The sequence below is a fragment of the Pimephales promelas genome, chromosome 21, assembly GCF_988280905.1.
Source record: "Pimephales promelas chromosome 21, fPimPro1.hap1.1, whole genome shotgun sequence".
Lineage (NCBI taxonomy): Eukaryota > Metazoa > Chordata > Actinopteri > Cypriniformes > Leuciscidae > Pimephales > Pimephales promelas.
The window spans coordinates 9,452,080-9,466,313 of NC_142789.1; the positions used below are offsets into that span (position 1 = coordinate 9,452,080).

At 45.4% G+C, this 14,234-nt stretch overlaps 1 long non-coding RNA gene across 1 annotated transcript in view; it reads right to left on the reverse strand.

Annotated features, from left to right (window-relative positions):
• Positions 1–8,120: 8,120 nt before the first annotated feature.
• LOC148970126 (uncharacterized) overlaps positions 8,121–14,234 on the reverse strand; it is a 182,804-nt gene continuing 176,690 nt past the window's right edge. The window contains exon 2 of the long non-coding RNA XR_016148475.1: positions 8,121–8,676. This is a non-coding gene — a long non-coding RNA (uncharacterized LOC148970126). The remainder of the gene's footprint in view (positions 8,677–14,234) is intronic.

Consider the following 14,234-nt stretch of genomic DNA (forward strand, 5'->3'; position numbering starts at 1 on the left):
AGACGAAAACGCTGCAGTAGTAGATATAGATAAAGCAAACATGTTAGGTAAGGTTTTAGAAAGAGCACATAGAATAGAATTGGGGGAAGAATATGAGATAAGGAAAAAGGAAATTTTAGATAAAAACCCAGATATTATGAAGAAAAGAATGAGCAATAAGAGCTGTATGGATTTAGAGTTTTCACTTACTGAACTGAAAGTAGCGTTACAAAAATGTGCAAATACCACTCCTGGGATTGATAAAGTAAGTTATACAATGATAAAGCATTTGTCAGATTGTATGTTATTAAAGATACTTGAGTTGTATAACAAAATATGGACGGAAGGAATTATGCCAAAAATATGGAAGAAAGCTGTAGTAATCCCTATTGTTAAGCCAGGAAAAAATTCAACAAACCCAGGAAGTTATCGTCCAATTGCACTGACTTCAAATTTATGTAAATTAATGGAAAAGATTATTGTTCATAGATTAACATATGATCTAGAGAAAAGGGGTACATTTAGTAAGTTCCAAAGTGGATTTAGAGGCAAGAGATCAACAATGGATGCATTAATCAAGATCAGTAACGAAGTAGAGAAGACGATAACTATGAAAGAAATTATGGCAGTAGTGTATTTTGATATAGAAAAAGCGTATGATACTGTCACAGTCTGTCGTCTTCACCTGTTTGTCCCGTCATCTGCACTACACTTCCCCGGATCCTTTTGTTCCTCTCCCGGACTCACTCCCCAATCAGCCACCTGTTCCTCGTCCTGTCATTATCATTTTCACCTGTGTTCACCCCACTTAGCCTGATTCCTCTGTGTATTTAGTTCTGTTCAGTTTCATTCAGTCTTGTCGGTTGATGTCTATTGTGTTTATTGTGAACCCGTGTGGTTGCCTTATTCCTGTCTTCCTGCCTGTTTATATTTATTAAAAACCTGTTCTCTACCGATACTCCGGTCTCCTCGTCCTTCAGCCAGAGCCACACCGTGACAGATCGACCGACCAAACTGAAACATGAACGCAGTGAGTTTTCCGGTGAGTCACTACCCGATTCGGCGGCCCCGCTTGATTCTGGTTCCCCGAAAGCCTGCGTTCACCGTCAACCCTCCAAAGCTCGAGCTCTCCTCTCCGCTGGCTCCGTCCAGCCTCTCCGAGCCCGAGCTCTCTTCTTCGCTGGTCCTGTCCAGCCCCGTCCAGCCCGCGCCAGAGACCGTCCAGCCCGCGCCAGAGACCGTCCAGCCCGCGCCAGAGACCGTCCAGCCCGCGCCAGAGACCGTCCAGCCCGCGCCAGAGACCGTCCAGCCAGCGCCAGAGACCGTCCAGCCAGAGCCCGAGACCGTCCAGCCAGAGCCCGAGACCGTCCAGCCAGAGCCCGAGACCGTCCAGCCCGAGCCCGAGACCGTCCAGCCCGAGCCCGAGACCGTCCAGCCCGAGCCCGAGACCGTCCAGCCAGAGCCCGAGACCGTCCAGCCAGAGCCCGAGACCGTCCAGCCAGAGCCCGAGACCGTCCAGCCAGAGCCCGAGACCAGGATCCCACCCAGCCTCCCTCTCCCGCCTCCTCCCACCATTCACCCATCAGCCCTCCTGTCCCATAGCCATCCAGACCCAGCAGGGTCGTTGGATCCCCGGCCTTCGCCTCACACCTCCTCTATCTGGACACTTCCTCGGCCCCCGGTCCCATTGGCTCCCCCATGGCTCTTACCTCCCTCAGCTCCTCCATGGCCCCTCAGTTCACCACCTCGGCCAGGCTCCTTCGACCCTCCGGATTCCCTACGCTCCCTCGTCATCCTCCCTTCACCGTTGGACTTCCTTCCCTTGGCTCCGCCCTGTCATGTCACCCCTCCGGTTCTGTCGGACTCCTCACTCCCTCCAGTCACCCGTCAGCCCTCACTCGCTCTGGCCTCACCGTGTCCCTCTGTGCCCCTGTCGTCACTTCTGTCACCTGAGCCTACGGTGTCCCCATGGTCCCTCGGTCCCTCCTCAGCACCCGATGTCGTCTGTCCCTCTGCTTCACCCTGGTCTCCTCTCCCATCTGCTCCGCCCCTGTCAGTCGGCCCCCTGGTGTTGTCAGCCCCGCTTCCATCGGCTCCACCAGGGGTCCTCCCTCCATCTGCTCCGCCCTGGTCTCGCCCTCAGCCTGCTCCGCCCTGGTCTCGCCCTCAGCCTGCTCCGCCCTGGTCTCGCCCTCAGCCTGCCTTGCCCTGGGGACGCCCTCAGCCTGCTCCGCCCTGGGGACGCCCTCAGCCTGCTCCGCCCTGGCCACGCCCTCAACCTGCTCCGCCCTGGCCACGTCCTCAGCCTGCTCCGCCCTGGGGGGCTTCCTACTCCTGACCACGCCCTCCACAGCCTCCAGGGCGCCCACCCCCCCTCCCCATTGATGTTACGGCGTGAGGCCACGCCTACCGGGAGGGGGGAGTGATGTCACAGTCTGTCGTCTTCACCTGTTTGTCCCGTCATCTGCACTACACTTCCCCGGATCCTTTTGTTCCTCTCCCGGACTCACTCCCCAATCAGCCACCTGTTCCTCGTCCTGTCATTATCATTTTCACCTGTGTTCACCCCACTTAGCCTGATTCCTCTGTGTATTTAGTTCTGTTCAGTTTCATTCAGTCTTGTCGGTCGATGTCTATTGTGTTTATTGTGAACCCGTGTGGTTGCCTTATTCCTGTCTTCCTGCCTGTTTATATTTATTAAAAACCTGTTCTCTACCGATACTCCGGTCTCCTCGTCCTTCAGCCAGAGCCACACCGTGACAGATACGGTATGGAGAGAAGGGTTGTTAATTAAAGCATCAAGGATAGGAATAGATGGAAATATGTATAATTGGTTATGTCAATTTTTGTATGAAAGAACATTTGTAGTTCAAGTGGGAGCCTGTCAATCATTAAGTTATACGGCAGAAAATGGCATTCCTCAAGGGAGTGTTAAGTCCAATTCTTTTTAACATTATGATTAATGATATTTTTGATAATTTGGGATATGGTGTGGGATGTGCATTGTATGCTGATGATGGGGCTATTTGGAAGAGAGGAAGAAATACAAAACAAGTGATTTCAGGGATTCAAATGGCTATTAAAAAGGTGGAAGATTGGAGTATAGAATGGAGTTTTAAAATGTAGTAAATCATGTTTCATGATATTTAGCAGGAAAAAAGAATTTAAGGAAATTGAATTAGTTTTATATGGGAAACCTTTAGAACAAGTTAAAACATTTAAATATTTGGGAATGTGGTTAGATGGGAGATATACATGGAAAAAACATATTGAGGAAATTGATAAAAAATGCAGGAGGATCTTAAATGTGATGAGGGCAATAGCTGGGAAAGCATGGGGAGCAGAAAGAGACTCAATGCTAACAATATATCAAGCCTTGATCAGATCAACAATTGATTATGGTAGCATAATTTATGGATCAGCTTCATAAACATTTTAAAAAGTATAGAATTCAATATAGAGCTCTTAGAATATGTTTAGGAGCAATTAAAACAACACCGGTTAATGCATTATTAGTAGAAGCGAATGAAATGCCATTGAAATTAAGGAGAGAGAAATTGTCTTTGGTATTTTGGACATCTTTAAAGAGTTACACTGGAGAAAATATAGCTAAAGATATTTTAAATAATTGTTGGGAATACTGTAATACCGAGAGAGAAGGATTTGGATGGAAGATAAATAAGTTAACAGAGAAATATAAGATTGCAAATATTGAATATTGAATGGGGAGAGGTTCCGAAATGGATTATACCTGAGGTTAGAATTGATTTAGGAATATTAGATAAGAAACGGGAATGGGAGGAAATTGGTATGTTGGAATATAAAGTTAAAAAGTACATACAGGAAAGATTCTATGCAAGTATGCACATTTACACTGATGGATCTAAAGATCTAAGAACAGGAATTACGGGAATAGGAGTGTATATTTCAGAGTTTAAAATATCAATATCGAAACGACTAACATCTAAACTGTCAATATATACGGTGGAAATGGTTGCTATTATAATAGGATTAACATGGGTAGAGGAGGTAAGACCAGACAGAATAGTGATATGCCAACGCATTCTCATCCTTTGCTCTGATTCTGCTTCTGTATTAACATCACTAGTTACTCATTGTACGGCCAGAGAAGATTTGATGAGTGAAATATTATCATTATTATGGCGAATACAAAGAAAAGGGGTAGAAATTGGGTTCTGTTGGGTACCAGCACATGTAGGAGTAGCTGGTAATGAATTTGCTGATGAATTAGCAAAAAAATGCTTTAAAAAGGGAAGAAATAGATTTTAATATTCCATTAAGTAAAAGTGAAGTTAAAACTATTATTAAGGAAAATATTATCAAAGAGTGGCAGGAAAACTGGAATACAGATAATAAAGGGCGGTATTTATATAATATTAAAAATAATGGTAGAATCTAAGAAAAGTATAAATGGTAGAAATAGAAAAGAAGAAGTCATATTGACTAGGATGAGACTTGGTCACTCAAGATTGAACGCAACACTCTTTATAATTGGAGCTCATGAGACTGGTTTATGTGAGAATTGTGGGGAGAAAGAAACAGTGGAGCATGTGTTATATGATTGTAAAAGGTATGAAGAGGAAAGAAAGGATTTGATAACCTACTTAAATGGAAGAGGGAAAGTTAATAAGGATTTGGCATTTTTGTTGGGTTATGAGTTTAATAAAGATAGAGTAGGATATAGAATACTAATAGAATATATATAGTACTGGATTAAGTGAAAGGATTTAAATATAGAATAAGGATGCTTTGATCTATTCCAGATTTTATAGTCCTGTCTGTGGGAGCTGAACACGCAGCGACAGGTGGGCTATAGGAAATGGAATGAGATGAAGCATCAAATGATTAAATAAGGATGGATATTTGAGGAAGAAGTAAAGAAATAATAAAATAAGGAAAATCTAATCATAAGAAATCGTGACTGCATAACAGCAAAGGTAGGTGGCGATATGCACTAAGATTGCAACGCGCCAAAAAACGAAAGAAGAAGAAGAAGAAGAAGACGACAGCCGGTGTGGGTCCCCCTGAAGAGATGAGTCCCACCTTAGGACCCCATAGTATGCCAGTAGTATGCCTGATCAAAATATGTTCTCGCGATAACTTGATAAAAGCAGTTTGTTGCCCTCAAGTAATACGTTTATTTGTTTAGCGCTTTTCAAGTAAAACCTTTATTTGTTTAGCGCTTTTCATAGTAGGTTGCGTCAACAGCAGAGAAAGTCCGCGAAATTGTATAAATATTAATAAATATTACTGTTATTTTGTCATGAAATGTAATTTTAAGAGTTTAAAAGTCGATAAAATAGTTGTTTAAAGCTCAAATCTGTGGTTTATTTATAAAGATAGCGCCTTTTGAAAACATTGTTCTGATTTAGATTTGTTCTGTAGCCTGCTGACTTATTGACTGAATCTTTTAACTTGTTTTATTTCTTGACTTGTATGAGCTTATTTTACCTTTTAGGCTACTTATTAATAATGTCTATTATTGATCAATAAAACTGAAATTTAACAAAAAGTGACAGGATTGTGTCATATTATTTCATGTACCTTATATAAGAATTTTTAATAACACTTTAGAATACGGTTGGTTAATGAATAACTACACAAGAACTAATGAGTAACACAATATTAACAATCTAGTAACTATTATTAACTAACAAGAAACTCTGATTAACGAACTAATAAGTAATAGCGCACAGACGAAAGTGGTAGTTCACTATTAAGTAATCAATAACTACAATTTTTTTAATACTTCCCAGAGAACTACTGAAAAAGTTTATTAACAATCTAGTAACTACTATTAACTAAAAGAAACTCTTATTAACGAATTAGTAAGTAATAGCTCACAGATGAAAGTGTTACTAGATACTTCTGTGGGAATTACTAATTATTTGGATTCGTATTATAAAGTGAAGATCATTGGTACTAACTAGTAATTACTCAAGTGTTACTACATGATCTAGTCATGATTTGTGCAACCGTTTGAGATTTTTGGTGAACTTTAGTAACTTTTAGAAAATGTCTTTAGTAACACTTGAGTCATTACTAGTAGAATACTGAAGGATGGGATGTCACCACTTCTTTTTCTGTCTGTTGAGAAAAAGCAACACCAGTGACTGATCACATCTTCTTTTCATCAGTTAGGGTACATCAGTAACTGAACAGAAACTGTTTAGAAAAATAAGAACATGATACATGATAGAGACATGTACAGGAAAGAGCAAGACAATTATAATAATCATTAATAATATAAATATCAAATCTGTTTTCTGTATCATAGTTAGGATGGGATTCTGTGGCACTCATTTGTGTGGTTTCAGCAGTGGTGAATAGATGTAAATGTATTTTGATGATCCATTGTTTTTAATCTTTTTGTACATAGTTTATGCTATTTTATCAACTTAACGCTGTATCCTCCAATAAAGTGTTGTGTATTAAAGTATTGTAAACATGGTGTGAACGTGGTGTTCAGTTCTACAATGAATAAAATATTTTACTAGGCTCATACGAGTTTATTTCCTATAATAGACGAAAAAATCCTAGCCTATCTACTGCATTAAAAATGGAAGCATGCACATTACTGATGTCAGAAATGTAAGACACAAGAAGAGGGGGCGAAGATTAAATTTTGGCAAAAAAAAAAATCATCAAAGTTTGTTTTTCATGATGGACAGATATGCTGCACTTCCACAGAGGGACAGTAACACCCCTGGTTAGGATGCAACTGACAGGATACTTTCTCTTGCTGTGTTTACTAAATAATGTTGGACACAATTTTCAGACACTTATGTAAAAGTGGGAAAAACTTTTTTTTTTTCTTTTTAATTTTAAACCATACAAGTCCGACAAAACTGAAGAGATTTCGCTGTCTGTCCTAACACACCACACAGAGACAGATGCGCACAACCGTGGATATTCCACTGTCCATGAACCCACTATTTAGTACAATGGAATATGTGCTACGTGGGATGTCCATAGCTCAGGTCAGGAGAGGTGTAGAGAGCCAGGACTTGTCTCATTGCCCTCATCAGAATCAGACATTTTTCTGTCGCCATCCACAATGAATAGGCTCATCACGAATGGGGGTTAGGAAACGCTTAGAAAGCGGCTAGGGCCCTCAAACTCTGGGGCCTGACTCAAGGTCCCTAGACGACGGAACTCGCCAAGTTTCGGGGTCCTGTGACCTTCCGTGTCCTTATGGCAGCTCGTTTCGTTAGTTTGACCTTTTTGACCCCTGTCAGTTTTAAAATGTGCTTTTTTTCAGCCTGTTTCAACCTTTCGACCATTGAACGAGGTCCCAGGGCCACCAAACTTTCCCACCCGCACCAGGGGTCCGTGGCAAGATGAAAAATGTTGCCCCCCTAGTCGCAAGGCCATTGCGAAGCGGTGTCCACGAAACCACTATGGCAAATACAGTCATTTAATGGGCGAGTGGGATTTTGACAGAAAGGTCCCAGGGGCCCCAAATTCAGCAAGCTGACCCTTGGGCCCTACCCAAGCGACATACCGAAAGTGCTGGGCTCTAGGGCTAAGACAACACATTTTCACACTTTAACCCTAATCTCAGCCCTACAGTCTCTTTGACTCATGTACCTTAAGAGCCTTTTGAGGGAAAGTTGGTTAAAAGTGGCACACTTGCTACAGGAAGGTTCTAGGTTTTCACCCTTTGCCGTGCATCGGGGACCCATGGAGGGTACAAATCTCAAATCTCAATGTACCATGACCCTGCATCTGTGTACGGGGGCCGTCCCACGGGCCACTTATCGGCATAGCGATTTCGCAGACAAGTTTCCCTTTTTCGATCTTTCGACCACCACCAAACGTTTCCGCCCGCACCAGGGGGGCGGGGCGAGATGGAAAACGGCGCCCCCTAGTTGATCGGCCATTTCGAAGAGGTGCCCGTGAAACCACTATGGAAAAATACATTAATTTAATGGGCGAGTAGGATTTTTACAGAAATGTCCCAGGGGCTCCAAATTCAGCAAGCTGACCATTGGGCCCTCCCCGAGCGACATACTGAAAGCGCCAGGCTCTTGAGCGAAGTCAAAACATTGTCAGCCTCTAACCCTTACGCTAACCCTAACTCACGGCCGCTTCTTTAGGCGCTTTTCCACTGCATAGTACGGTACGGTTCGGCCCAGTACGCTTCGACTCGGCGCGGAACAGTTCGGCTCGCTTTGCGTTTCCACTGCAGTAGTACCCCTTCAAAGTGTGTGGGACTGATCGTTATTTGCGCGCGCCTCTACTGCCATGACATCATCTTAAAAGCGCCACATTTTCAAACCCACAACACAGGAACAATGGAGACTATCGAGGGGATGGTGTTCCTGATTCTCGGTATGTGGTTGTTTTTAACTGCTAGACGGAAAAATGTGTTTAAAATGAGGCTGATGGCAGCAAAACAAAAATACTGCTAAAAAAGTGTCTCGTGTCTCATGTCGCAAATCCAATGACGCTAGTAGTGACGCTGGTAGTGACGATTCTGTCTGACCAATCAGTGATCTGCAGTGTTTCACGTCACATTTTAGTACCGGTACGGTACGCTTGGAACCTCAACAGACCAGGTACCATTTAAAGCGACCTGAAGCGAACCGTACTGTACCGTACCATGCAGTGGAAAAGCACCACAAGTGAGCCGTACCGAACCGAACCGTACCGTACTATGCAGTGGAAAAGCGCCTTTTGACCTTGTGACCCCTGAACGAGGTCCTAGGGCCACCAAACTTTTCGTCCCGAGCGACATACCGAAAGCACCGGGCTCTAGAGCCAAGGCAAATGTTTTTTAGCCTCTGTGCAAAATTTCTCGCTCAAGGATGTTTCAATCCCACCCTGAAAGAGCCTTTCAGGCTCTTAAATGATTTGATGAAGGGGGAGGGGCGATTTTTAGCAAAGGTTCTAGAGTTCCATGCTTCGGGGCCCTGCGTCAGGGGCCCCTAGAGAGTTGGAATCTGATATCCCAAGTTACCACGACCCTGCGTCTGCATACAGGGGCTGTTCCACGGGCCATTAAAAAGGCATAGCGGTTTCGCAGATGGGCCTTTTTCGGCCTTTCGGCCCCTGAACGAGGTCCCAGGACCACCAAACTTTTCAAACCAAAAAAATCCTTGTAGCCTATATCTACTGCATTAAAAATGGACGCATACACAATAAAAAAAAATTTTTGTCCATAATGAAGTATGCCAGTGTTTCCCAACCCTGTTCCTGGCGGCACACCAACACTGCGCGTATTCTTTGTCTCCCTTATCAAACACACCTGATTCAACTCATCAGCTCATAATCAGATGGGTTAATGAGCTGATGAGTTGAATCAGGTGTGTTCGATTGAGGAGACAAAGAATACGCGCAGTGTTGGTGTGCCGCCAGGAACAGGGTTGGGAAACACTGAAGTATGCACTTCAAAATGGACAATATACTGCTCTTCCACAGGGGTCCAGGAACACCCCTGGTTAGGATACAATTGACAGGATACTTTCTCTTGCTGTGTTACAGCATGTTTGTGTGTTTTTCAGAGTTCCTCAGCCTCCACGTCTCATGACCTGACTGCATCATCGAGGCCTCAAGAAAAAAAATGTACTGCACATACAATATGAATCAATTACAGATTTAACTTTATATACAGCAAAAGACACGGCATCTATTTGAGTATAATTGGTTAATCCAGGATGGACCTAAAAAAAAAAACACTGTCTCTCAAAATATTTAACCTTACAGTTGTCACGGTGCGGTGCAGGCAGAAGGACAGGCTGAATCCAGATTCAATTAATATAACTTTTACTCACAAAAGGAACAGGCAAGGATAAAGATGAACAGGAGCAAACACAGGGTAACATCAACATTGACCGACAAAACTGAATCAAACTGGACTGAACTAAATACACAGAGGAATAAGGCTAATTGGGGTGAACACAGGTGAAAAAGATAATGACAGGACGAGGAACAGGTGGCTGATTGGGGAGTGAGTCCGGGAGAGGAACAAAAGGATCCGGGGAAGTGTGGTGCAGATGACGGGACAAAACAGGTGAAGACGACCGACTGTGACATTACTCCCCCCTCCCGGAAGGCGTGGCCTCACGCCATAACATCAATGGGGAGGGGGGGGTGGGCACCCTGGAGGCTGTGGAGGGCGTGGTCAGGAGGAGGAAGCCCCCCAGGGCGGAGCAGGATGAGGGCGAGGCCAGGGCGGAGCAGGCTGAGGGCGTGGCCAGGGCGGAGCAGACTGAGGGCGTGGCCAGGGCGGAGCAGGCTGAGGGCGTGGCCAGGGCGGAGCAGGCTGAGGGCGAGACCAGGGCGGCGCAGGATGAGGGCAAGACCAGGGCGGAGCAGATGGAGGGAGGACCCCTGGTGGAGCCGATGGAAGCGGGGCTGACAACACCAGGGGGCCGACTGACAGGGGCGGAGCAGATGGGAGAGGAGACCAGGGTGAAGCCGGGGGACTGATGACATGAGGTGCTGATGAGGAACCGTGGGAACCCCGCAGGCTCCGGTGACTGAAGTGACGACAGGGGTACAGAGGGACACGGTGAGGACAGCGGGAGTGAGGGCTGACGGGTGACTGGAGGGAGTGAGGAATCCAACTGAACCGGGGGGGTGACATGACGGTGCGGAGCAAAGGGAAGGAAGTCCAGAGGTGAAGGGAGGATGACGAGGGAGCGAAGGGAGTCCGGAGGGTCGAGGGAGCCTGGCCGAGCTGGTGGACTGAGGGGCCATGGAGGAGCTGAGGGAGGTAGGAGCCACGGGGGAGCTGATGGGACAGAGGGCCGAGGAAGTGTCCAAGTGGAGGCGGTGTGAGGCGAAAACCGGGGATCCACAGACCAAGCTGGTTTCGGGGAGCTGAAGGGCAGGAGAGAAGATGGAGGACAGATGAGAGGAGGCGGGAGAGGGAGGCTGGGTGGGATCCTGGTCTCTGGCGCCGGCTGGACGGTCTCTGGCGCCGGCTGGACGGTCTCTGGCGCCGGCTGGACGGTCTCTGGCGCCGGCTGGACGGTCTCTGGCGCCGGCTGGACGGTCTCTGGCGCCGGCTGGACGGTCTCTGGCGCTGGCTGGACGGTTTGGACGGGGCTGGTTGGAACCAGCAGTGTAGGGGATACAGTCTCTGGAGGGCTGGACGGAACCAGCAGTGAAGAGCATACAGTCTCTGGAGGGCTGGACGGAACCAGCAGCGAAGAGAATACAGTCTCTGGAGAGCTGGACGGAACCAGCAGCGAAGAGCATACAGTCTCTGGAGGGCTGGACGGAACCAGCAGCGAAGAGCATACAGTCTCTGGAGGGCTGGACGGAACCAGCAGTGAAGAGCATACAGTCTCTGGAGGGCTGGACGGAACCAGCAGTGAAGAGCATACAGTCTCTGGAGAGCTGGACGGAACCAGCAGTGAAGAGCATACAGTCTCTGGAGGGCTGGACGGAACCAGCAGTGAAGAGCATACAGTCTCTGGAGGGCTGGACGGAACCAGCAGTGAAGAGCATACAGACTCTGGAGGGCTGGACGGAACCAGCAGTGAAGAGCATTCAGTCTCTGGAGGGCTGGACGGAACCAGCAGTGAAGAGCATTCAGTCTCTGGAGGGCTGGACGGAACCAGCAGTGAAGAGCGTTCAGTCTCTGGAGGGCTGGACGGAACCAGCAGTGAAGAGCATACAGTCTCTGGAGGGCTGGACGGAACCAGCAGTGAAGAGCATACAGTCTCTGGAGGGCTGGACGGAACCAGCAGTGAAGAGCGTTCTGGCTCAAAAGGACTGACGGTGAGCGCGGGCTCGGCAGGGCTGACGGTGAGCGCGGGCTCGGCAGAGCTGACGGTGAGCGCGGACTCGGCAGGGCTGACGGTGAGCGCGGACTCGGCAGGGCTGACGGTGAGCGCAGACTCGGCAGGGCTGACGGTGAGCGCGGGCTCGGCAGGGCTGACGGTGAGCGCGGGCTCGGCAGGGCTGACGGTGAGCGCGGGCTCGGCAGGGCTGACGGTGAGCGCGGGCTCGGCAGGGCTGACGGTGAGCGCGGGCTCGGCAGGGCTGACGGTGAGCACGGGCTCGGCAGGGCTGACGGTGAGCGCGGGCTCGGCAGGGCTGACGGTGAGCGCGGGCTCGGCAGGGCTGACGGTGAGCGCGGGCTCGACAGGGCTGACGGTGAGCGCGGGCTCGGCAGGGCTGACGGTGAGCGCAGACTTCCGGGGAACGAGACGTAACCGGGGTCGCAGGACCGGGTAGAGGATCCCTCGGAAGATCACGGCGTCCATGTTGCTTTTGGGTCGGTCAATCTGTCACGGTGCGGTGCAGGCAGAAGGACAGGCTGAGTCCAGATTCAATTAATATAACTTTTACTCACAAAAGGAACAGGCAAGGATAAAGATGAACAGGAGCAAACACAGGGTAACATCAACATTGACCGACAAAACTGAATCAAACTGGACTGAACTAAATACACAGAGGAATAAGGCTAATTGGGGTGAACACAGGTGAAAAAGATAATGACAGGACGAGGAACAGGTGGCTGATTGGGGAGTGAGTCCGGGAGAGGAACAAAAGGATCCGGGGAAGTGTGGTGCAGATGACGGGACAAAACAGGTGAAGACGACCGACTGTGACAACAGTTCATTCAACATTGTTAACACACAGTATGAAGATATTTTCATTCGATCTTCACACTGTATAGCCAGAAGGATTATCACAAAAGTATTTGGGAAATGAAAGTTTCCTACAGTCTGTTTAAAGCTGTTCTGTATTGTTGTTTATTTTAAAAAGCTCCATAAATGTCCATGTAAATGTTCATTTTGCTTGTAGTTCTGTGTTAATAAAATATAATCCATTACATCTCATAATTCAATTGAAATCATTTAGTATTGTTTTGTGTAATTTAATCAGATGTCATTTTTATAGCCTGTAAGTTTTGGTTCACTAATTTTATTGCATTGAATGCTATTGTATTGTATGATGTTCTGTTTTAAGAAATAATTATGACAAATCATATGAATTAGAACAAAAAATGACATGAATGTAATTTTTAAAAATGTTGTTAAATAACAAATAACTTAACGTTGCAAAACATACCTGAAAATGCTATTTATTGCATTAATCAGGATAAAAAATAAAATTATGATATGAATAAAGTTTGATAATGATTACATTATACGATTTGTGATTCAGTAATTTTTATTACACTGTCCTATAATCAAGGCTAGACAAACAATTCATATTATATGAATTAGAACACAAAATGACATGAATGTAATTTAAAAAAAAATTATTATGCCTTATTGTTTAATAACAAATAACTTAACGTTGCAAAACATACCTGAAAATGCTATTTATTTCATTAATCAGGATAAAAAAGAAAATTATGATATGAATAAAGTTTGATAATGATTACATTACGATTTGTGATTCACAAATTTTTATTACACTGTCCTGTAATCAAGGCTAGACAAACAATTCAAATGATCAACATCGCACTGATTTTAAAGACAAAAACAGTGACAACTAGAAAAATTGCATTTCCTGTGGAATATGCGTGTGAATGCTTCAAAAGCTTAACTTAAATGCTTAAACAAATGCAAAATATTGCAGTTCAAACAACAGCAAAACAGAGCAAAAAAGAAAAAAAGCTTAATTCAAATGCATTTACAGTTTTTCTCAATTGCTTTGGCACATTTTTCGAAACGGTCTTAACATTCTCTAAACTGTGAGTGCAAATGTCACAACTGTTTGCAGGAACTTCAAAACTTTATAGCATGTCTGCAAAATGTAGTTACTCACCCAAAACATTTAATTCATGCTTCAAAACCTAGTTATTTTGTCAATAATTTGGCCAAGGCCACCAAAATCTAAAGTATTTTTGTCATTGTGTGAGCCACACTGGTCAAAATGTTTAGTTGTTTTTTCACCACAACAGTCAACCATGAAAAATTAAGGGTTTATTGTAAACAAATCTCATATTTGTTGAGAAAAGTCAATAGTAGGTAGGAAAAAAAAGGAAAAAACAGTGTTTACAGTGTTTATTTTTGTACTTCATGTGTATATACACAATACAAGTGCATTTACTGTACATGTAAAGTAATGTCACAGATTCAGAGGAGTCCAGAGGTTGCAGAAATCACTCAAAAACTTTAATAAGAAAATGAATCACCGCCTCACAGGCTGAATAACAGAAAATGTCTCTCCACAGAAGGGAACAGAAAGTAGTTCTGCAGATGGAGATAAGGGGCCTCAGCTGGCCACCCAGAGTGGTCGGGAGCTATGGAACTGGTACAGCG